This window comes from Euprymna scolopes, chromosome 41 (assembly GCF_053919585.1).
Source record: "Euprymna scolopes isolate OS-2025 chromosome 41, ASM5391958v1, whole genome shotgun sequence".
Lineage (NCBI taxonomy): Eukaryota > Metazoa > Mollusca > Cephalopoda > Sepiida > Sepiolidae > Euprymna > Euprymna scolopes.
The window spans coordinates 32570114-32578850 of NC_136522.1; the positions used below are offsets into that span (position 1 = coordinate 32570114).

General features: G+C 33.0%; 1 protein-coding gene across 2 annotated transcripts in view; it reads right to left on the bottom strand.

Moving 5' to 3' along the window:
• Positions 1-8737, bottom strand: part of LOC145266453 (uncharacterized) — a 435170-nt gene that overhangs the window by 302352 nt on the left and 124081 nt on the right. The gene's annotated exons all lie outside the window — the stretch shown is intronic.

The following is an 8737-nucleotide window of genomic DNA, read 5'->3' on the forward strand; positions in this document are numbered from 1 at the left end:
AAACTATTCCTTCAACGATGGTTTTTTTTGTTTTGTTTTTTTTTTGGGGGGGGGGGTACAAGGTAGTCACCATTTATCAAGGCCCGGAAGCCACTCGGGGATAAGGGTTATTGCGTGTACAGTAATCAATGGGATAATATCGTAGTAATCGTTAGTCTTGGAGATTTGATAAAGTGTCATTACTTAAGGAGGTGGGTCATCAGAAATTTGTTTATGTTTGACTTGAAGACATCCAGGTTGTAGTCAGGTGGGAAACAGGCAAATGGAACTGAGTTCCACAGGCGTACACTTCTAAGAAGCTTTGTTCATGGAATCTTCTGTGTGGTTTTTGGCACGGATAAGAGTGGGGAAAATTTTTGACAGTGGTTTGCCGCGTGACCTTTCTCATGAATATTAAATAATTTATTTAAAATTTACTTACTAATACCTTATAAATTTAAAGCGTAAAGTTTGAGTAACATTTCTATTAAAAAACAACTGAATTATTAGCTTTACTGAAGATATTGAATGCGAAATCCGAAAAATTAATCCTGAGTAGAAATTGTTCTAGAGTAAGGCAGCGTTTATATTTTGTGATTGTATCAATGTTTTCTTTGTAAGTTCTTGCGTTTTATAGTAAATAAACGCTTTAAAATAAGTTAAAATACAAAAAATATCTAGGTAGGTAGAAGAGTAACTTATATTGTCTTTGGTAGCATTTATTTGCGATGTATTTATTTTTTGACTACGTTTTATTGGCTACACTGGAAAATGCCCAATAAAATTGCCAGACAACAAAGTTTCATGTCATCAAAAAATAAAACATTGTACTTACGAATGTCAACGTACACAAACAGTTTACATCAGTTTAAAGTCTTTCCAATACAGCAAGTGAGTTAAAAAATATCTGTTAAATCTGACAATGTATTCTAATTAAATGAACATTAAAGAAAATCGGATAAAAATCAGAAGTAAGAAAAGAAGAAATCGTTAATTAAAAAAAAAACTATTACCGACGGCACTTACTATGCGAAGTGTTTGTAAATAAAAACTAATTTCAGAACGAGAATAGCTGTAATCTGAATAATCGACCATTGCGACGCATTGTGTCTTCAGCATGCATTCTGGTATTTCTATATCCCGCGAATGTCAGGACGAATGGTAGGGAAGAAATAAAAATGAAGGAGAGTTTATCATTTATATTTAATATGGTGTAGTATATAAGCAATTGTGAACGAAGGAAAGTGGGTCAATAACAGTACCTAAATAGTATGTGGCCTATTCAGAAAATAAGTCAGTGTATTTGAGTAACGTGGAAGGAGATGAATATAAGCGAGTAAAAAGATTTGCTACTTTCTTTGTTAGAGACCTATTTGTAAAAGTCAGATTTAACAAAATAACATATATCTTGAAATGGTGGAAAAGTAAAGCATAATTGAAAAAAAAAAAAAAGCTTAAAAGAACATCTGAAACAGTTTATTATAGGTGGCAGTTTGTTATTTTCCTATAGCGACTGAAGTTAAACTGGAAAAAATCTACATTGTTTTATTATATAGGAGACTAGTAGAGAGACCAGACATTGCCCGGTACTGAATGATGATCAACGAATGTTTCACACTCCCATATTTTATTGTCACATTGTAGTGTACACTATACAATGGAGAACCTACTGCGTATTTTATATAAAAAAAATTATATATAATGGCTTGAATGGAAGTTTAAAATAAAAAAGTCAAGTATCATGATGCAATTATACTCTAAACAGAAATATTCATTTCTAATGTGCCCCCGTCATATCAAAGAACTTATTGTTGATTTTATGTTGGGCTTGTGTGGTAATAAAATTTCTCAAATCCACTTATGATGTTAGGCTGTGTAAGGTGTTAACTTTGGTCAAAATCACCTGTTCTTTCTTTCATTGAATTATTTCAATTATCTATTATCGATAATTGTCGAAAACATCCAATCTAAGAACACTTCCAGATACATAAAGTACCTTGGTGTGAAATTTCATAAAAATTTGGTCCAGCCGTTTTGGAGTCTATAAGAAACAGACAATGCTCTTTTCTATAATAGTAGAGATTATTGATTAAAAATATAATATTACATATTTAAATAAGATTAGATTTAAAAAGCTCTAAAAATTCATATTAGAATTGTTCACATAAATCCATAGCGCAATGGAACCAAATACCAGTTCTAATTGGCTGTCTTTTGACGGCTGAAGATTCGATCCTTCCTTAAAAAGGATAAAATATTTCTCTGTCATGGCTAATAGAACTGAAACAATCTAACTTTGAGGGTCAAATAATGGCTTAAACTCCAAATTCCATAAAGTTTCCTGATTTCGAAATATTCATAAAGATGCACTTGAAAATGTCAGAGGTTACATCAGTTGAAACATTGAGAAAATAACAAAATGAGAACGGTAGTTCAAATAATTCCTTTCTCCCAGAAAAAATATTTTTCAAAAAATCCTAAAAGGAGGGAAAATGTCTTAAAACAAAAAAAAAAGTAAACACCTTAAAAGAAAAAAATTCTAAAAAGGAAAAAGAAGAAAAGGAAATGTGTGAGCAGATGTCGTTGATCTCCCTCGAGGAAGTCAATACGCAGAGGTTATAATCAATTTATAGAGCACCGCGGCTTCATTAGGCATCACAGATATCAACCTCTATTATAAACTAATCAATTAAGACACCCACCCCCGACTGCATAGCAATCACATGACACCTAAACCCGATAAACAAAATGAAAGAAGCCATTCATCTCTTTTTCGAAAAACTCTTTCTCTTCACAAATCTTTACAGTAGGTCAAGTTGATTCTTGTTAAGTCTTAATATACCAGCTGTTTCCAGAGAAAAAATACATTTCCCCAAAGGCAAAGAGGTTCCCAATGTGAAGGCCATGCCCACCATAGTTATCACCTGCATCATTCAATTTACATTGGTCTTGTTTTTTTCATATGCATCAAATCATCTCCATAAGGTGGGAGGTGACGGTGATCTAGTGGTTAACGACATAGACTGACAATCTACATATTCAAAGTTTGAATCTAATTCGTTCCACACAAAACACTTTCGCTTAGGATGTTGGCAACCTTCACGTAGTCCCTTCTATAAGTACTCAATGGTTCTCTAAAAAGAATCCAGACTTGAAAAATATCAGGGAAGCCAATACCAACAATCATATTCATATGATATGATGATCCCTATAAGCTGTTCCATTTGTCAGTCGTATTTAGGTTTAAAATAGTAAAGTGATTTACCATAGTTGAAGACGACCCAAAGGCTCCTTTTTAATGGCTACTACACTAAGATATAGAAGATGGCTGGCTTATTCCACTTATTATTGATCCTCACCAATGCTGAGTGTTTAAGCAAGAGGACATCAAGTACCATTTCTGGAGTCTTTAGTATGACTTAACTGGGGATTGAAACCGTGTTTTCCCGAACCATTAATGAACACTTTAATCCATTGTGCCAAATAGGTCAGGGTTAAAGCATTGCCATTGTTCAATATATACAGCACAGTCATGTTGACATGCCGGTTCTTGCCAGATCACCAAAGTTAAGTAATGATGAGCCTGGCTAGTACCAGATGGGTGACCATTTGGGAACGCTAGGTGCTGTATGTACTGCACTGAGTCATAGAAATTTCTAGATTGGTATCTAGGGGCGCATTTAACTCACTGGGGGAAATTCACCCCCTCAAAACGGAAAGCAACGGGAAGCTATCGTCTTTACTCATCTTCCTGAGATTACTATGGCTCTACAATTTGGAGAGCTGTTAAAGCAGCAGGGCCACTGATTTTTTGATCGTGCAATGTGCAGATGGATAGTTTTTAAGTGTTTGTTTTCTTGGGGAAAATAAAGATATTGATATTAAAACACGACATTGATATGATATATTGACTATATCTATTTAAAAATTAAAATGAACTTCTTAATATACTTAGTCATGGATATGCAAGCAACTTCATGAAATTTAACAGTTTGCATATACCTTTGAAAAATGGATTTTCATTAATTATTCATTTTTTATGGTTTCTTATAGGATGATTGGTTCATTTAACTATTATGCACAATGTAAAAAATATGCGTAAATAGAACTGTAGGTAATTGCATAGCATTTAGGATGAAAAAGTTCTCATGCACACACACACACACACATATATATATATATATATATATATATATATATATAAAATGACCTTATGTGTCTGCAGAACGATCTCTATTAAACTACTGTCAAATTTTGTCAAGATTTGAAACTTGATATATATTGTATTTGGACCTGTGGAACAAAATCAGTTTTGTTTTTAGCCAGAAAAAATAGTTGCTAAAGGGGTCAAAAGTGAAAAATTGGAATTTAACAAGGGTAGTTTGACATGATGCATGAAAAAAAAAAAATATCCATTCATGTAAAACTGCATTATTTTTATATGCATATGTTGTTAGCTCAGATGGTAGTGAATACAACTAGAGAGTTAAATGTTTTGGTTTCGATTTTAGCTGATGGCACCCAAATCATATTTTTTGTTTAACTTTTGAAATCACTACTATATATTAAGTACACTATAATAATCATTAGAGAATTGGTTGTACAATAATAAATACGAAATTTGCATAAATAAAAATATTATCTTTGTGTATTTTATGACCAGGCAACCCCATGCAGCTTGCTAGTATTATAAAAAGGAAAAAGAGCTAATCATTGTCGTTAATAGCAAATCAAAATCAAATATCGATTTTTGTAGGAAGATATATCTTATTGTGGAACATTAGTCCATGTTCTTAACTACAAAAATATATATTTCGATTTGCTTTTTCAAGAAGTAATTTATATGATTATTAAATTTCTTTTTAAATGAATGCATTTTTCGATAATGATCTAGATAACAGTAGGAGGCCCAAGTCTGCTTTTTGTATTTAATAGTTAACATATCATACCTAGGTCAATCACTTAGCATGCTGTTCAAAGTGACAAAGTGTGCGGGTTCGAATCTCATCTGAGCATCGTTATGTATACTCCAATTTTGCCTCAAAATGAACTTTGACATCTAAAATTACAATATTACGCAGATTGTTTAATTTTACTCATGTTTCTATACTATATAATTTACAGAAATCATCTGCCTGGATAGCCTTGCTAGTATATATATATATATATATATATATATATATATATATATATATACACACACACACACACACACATACACACACACACACACTACTAAACATGTAAAATAAAATGAATAGTAGGAGCAAGTTGTGGGAACTTTCAAAAATATGTCATACACCATCCACTATGACCATGCAATCTTACAGCTATGTATCTAGAAAAAAATGTCCCTAACAATGCTGTCTTGAGCAGAGCTGAAAGGGAAAAGATAACGAAATATCAAGGTCTTATGTATAGCATGAAAAGAAATTGTAATCTTGGGAAGATTTCCATCATTCCAGTAATTAGAGGAACAACTAAGCTATTGAAAAAGAATTTCAGAAACTACCTGGCGAATATACTTGATGAACCATGTGCAAGAAAGATCTAAACAATTGCACTCAAAGCGACGGCTAGAATCCTAAATAAATCCTTCGGTTGGAATCTCTGAAATAGTAGATAAATACTGTGCATCTATTAGGATTCTCCATCCCCATCAAAAACAGAAAAGATAAGAAAAAAAAATGAATGGGAAAATAAGCCGTCGATCCTCCTCTGAACTAATTTAATTGAAAGCGATAATGATGTAGAATCCAGTTTTAAATAAAGACTCTTCAAAAGAAATTCATCATTCATAAGAAAATTATCAGTTTACTGACATGAAAAAAAAATGAACTTTAATAAATAAAAAAGATTTTTAAAAGAATAAAAACATGGCTCAGAAAATTTAATTCCTCCATTCAGCTGTGATAAGATCACCGAAAGATTGTAGGTGCCAATATTTTATTTGACCGTGTTCTCCATTTCATTAAGATATGACACAAGGCCGGAAGATGGAGCAGCCAGCTTTAGTTGCATGAAAAAATAGACGAAAACAACCCAGCATCATCAGTTAGGACACCTCAGATGATTGGCAATGGACCATTACCTCTCCCTGAAGGAGAAGGTAATGTCTGGGATGGTGCACTTCCCAGGACCGAGTAAAATGATCCGTTAATCAGATAAAGAAGGGTTTGATGATTTAAGTGACCTTCCTCGTTATCAGAAAGATACTTGAGTAAAATTAAGCTAATCAAACAATTTTCAAACAAATTATATTTATTAATGATGCGATGATACTTTTCCCGATTCTGATACAATTACCAATTCAGATTCTTTTTAAATTTCTAAATATTTAGCTATAAAGTTATTTTTATTGGAGGGGGGGGGGCGTAAATACCCATGTAATTTGTGCATATATTTTTGCAGACGTGAGGCATATTACTTTTATTGCGAATTTAAAATCAATAAATATTTATCATTAGCATCAGCAATGCAAAATTAACTTTTAAACAAATGTAAATTTAAAATGAAACAAAAGATTTGTTTTTGACATTGGAAAATACACACAAAAAGTTTCTGATTCTGATACAGATTATCAAAAAAAAAAAAAAAATTCTGATTTTTCTGATTCAATATTCCGATTAATCGACCCAACATTAACATTTAAACTTTTTGAAATTCTATAAAAGACAACAAACTCCTAATTTGAAATGCATACACTTATGCATTATAGTAATAAATATTACTACAAAAGAGACAGTATTGTGTTTTATTTTAGAGTTTTGGGTGATTCCCGAGGCATGTTAACACCATTGTTGGTTTAAAAAATTGTTAAGGAAAAAAATACATCTTCAACACAATCAAGTTAAACATGGCCGCCAACCTCCACACTTGAATGAATTTCTAACTGAAGGAATAAAAGCTGGGTTTATTCTCATTTGGGGCCTCATCAAATCCAAACAGAGCACAACAACAAAAAATAGGGATTGTGTGGAGTGGTGGACACTAGAACTTCGACAGGGGGAGGGGAAAGCAATAGGGAGCCACTCTCAACACCCAACCATCTCACCAAAATATTCGCTTTTGTACTGAAAAGGAAGACATTAGAATGGTAATTTCTTTGGATGAATTTAAAGCATTTAGAGTGAAGGAGGTTTAGGGTTAAAAACATTTAGAGTGAAGAAGGGACCTTAGAAACATGGACTCTTAAGGGTATAGAGTCGGAGTAGAGGAATGATAAAGTCAAGTGTGGTCAAATCAATTATCATTTTATTTTTTTGCAATATTGCAGTTTTATTTCACCGTTTCTCCTTTTTTTTATTATTGCAGTCCTGTATGCATTTAAAACATAAATTTGCAAGCAATTAGTATTTTGATTGTGTTTTTTTCTTTCTGTTTTTTTAGGAAGAGGGGGGGGGATCCCTAACCCAAACAGCTATTAATATTTCTATTAAGTTTCTGAATTCTTGAGATAATGATTGGTTATTCATATTATTTGGATTCATCGCATTACTGTTCTCATCTTAAGTTTCATTTATTATTTTCACAACGTTTTGGTCACTGTAACCCCCCGGCCTCCTTCAGGTGTATCTTATCAAACTCGGGAACGTTGCTGTTGAACTCGGGAAATTGTCCACCAAGACCTGTGGTGCAGTGGTTATAGTACTTGGAAAAATCAATTGTAAAAGTGATATTCTCCTGAAGGTTGAAGGTTCAATTCTCAGTGTGGGCGAGCAAAAAATACAATTGCGAATTACTTAGGCCCTCTAACCAGTCATGGCTGATGAAACAAGAGCATGCTACGCATGAAGTAAAAAAGGGTTCCATTCAAAATTTCGTCCAAATTTCCAAGTTTGACAGAAACATTCCTAGGTTTGACAAGATACATCTGAAGAAGATTGGAGGTTACATCGACTGAAACGTTGTGAAAATAACACTTAAGATGAGAACAGTAACCCGATGAATCCAAATATGAATTTCTATTGAGTATACAGAAAATTAGATCACTTTGGATATCCAACATTGCTTTTTACATTAGTTATTAATATTCATTTTCTTACACATCTACTATATAAAAGGCAAAATGTGTGTGTGTGTGTGTGTGTTTGTATGTCTTAAAAACTTTCAACAGACATGTCAAACCATGACAAAATTTGTTTTAAAACTCAATGTCTCTGACGACAAATATCGAAAAATTGGTCAAAAACGTTAATTCTTTCACCGTCAACTGGGCCGTTTTATTAAAAGGAGGGGGTCACTTTTTTCGGCAAAATTTTTGCAACTCAAATTTCGCATCAACGACATCGCATTAAAGATGTTATTTTGACTGCCCATGACGTTACAATTGTGGTGGGCACATCGATAAGACCGTTTGCTTTTTTTTTCACCTTTTCCTCCTCCATATTATGGGTTCGAGCCCAACACCCTTACACACACTTCCACACTATAAAAGAGAAAATGTGTATGTGTGTGTGTGTGTGTGTGTGTGTTTGTGTGTCTGTTTGTATGTCTGTTTGTATGTCTGCCAAAAACTTTTGACAGATGCATCGGACCATGACAAACTTGGTATTGTTAGAAAGATCAATCTCTTGCATGAAAAATATCTACAAATTGGCCAAAAAGATTAATTCTGTGCCATTTTTGTGTCAACATTTTTACAAGTCTACCAATCTCAACATCTATAAATATAAAAGCGAAAATGTATGTATGTATGTGTGTTCGCTTTTTCTGTGTGTCTACAAAAGGTTTCTTTCAGAGGAGCGGTCGATCGGTT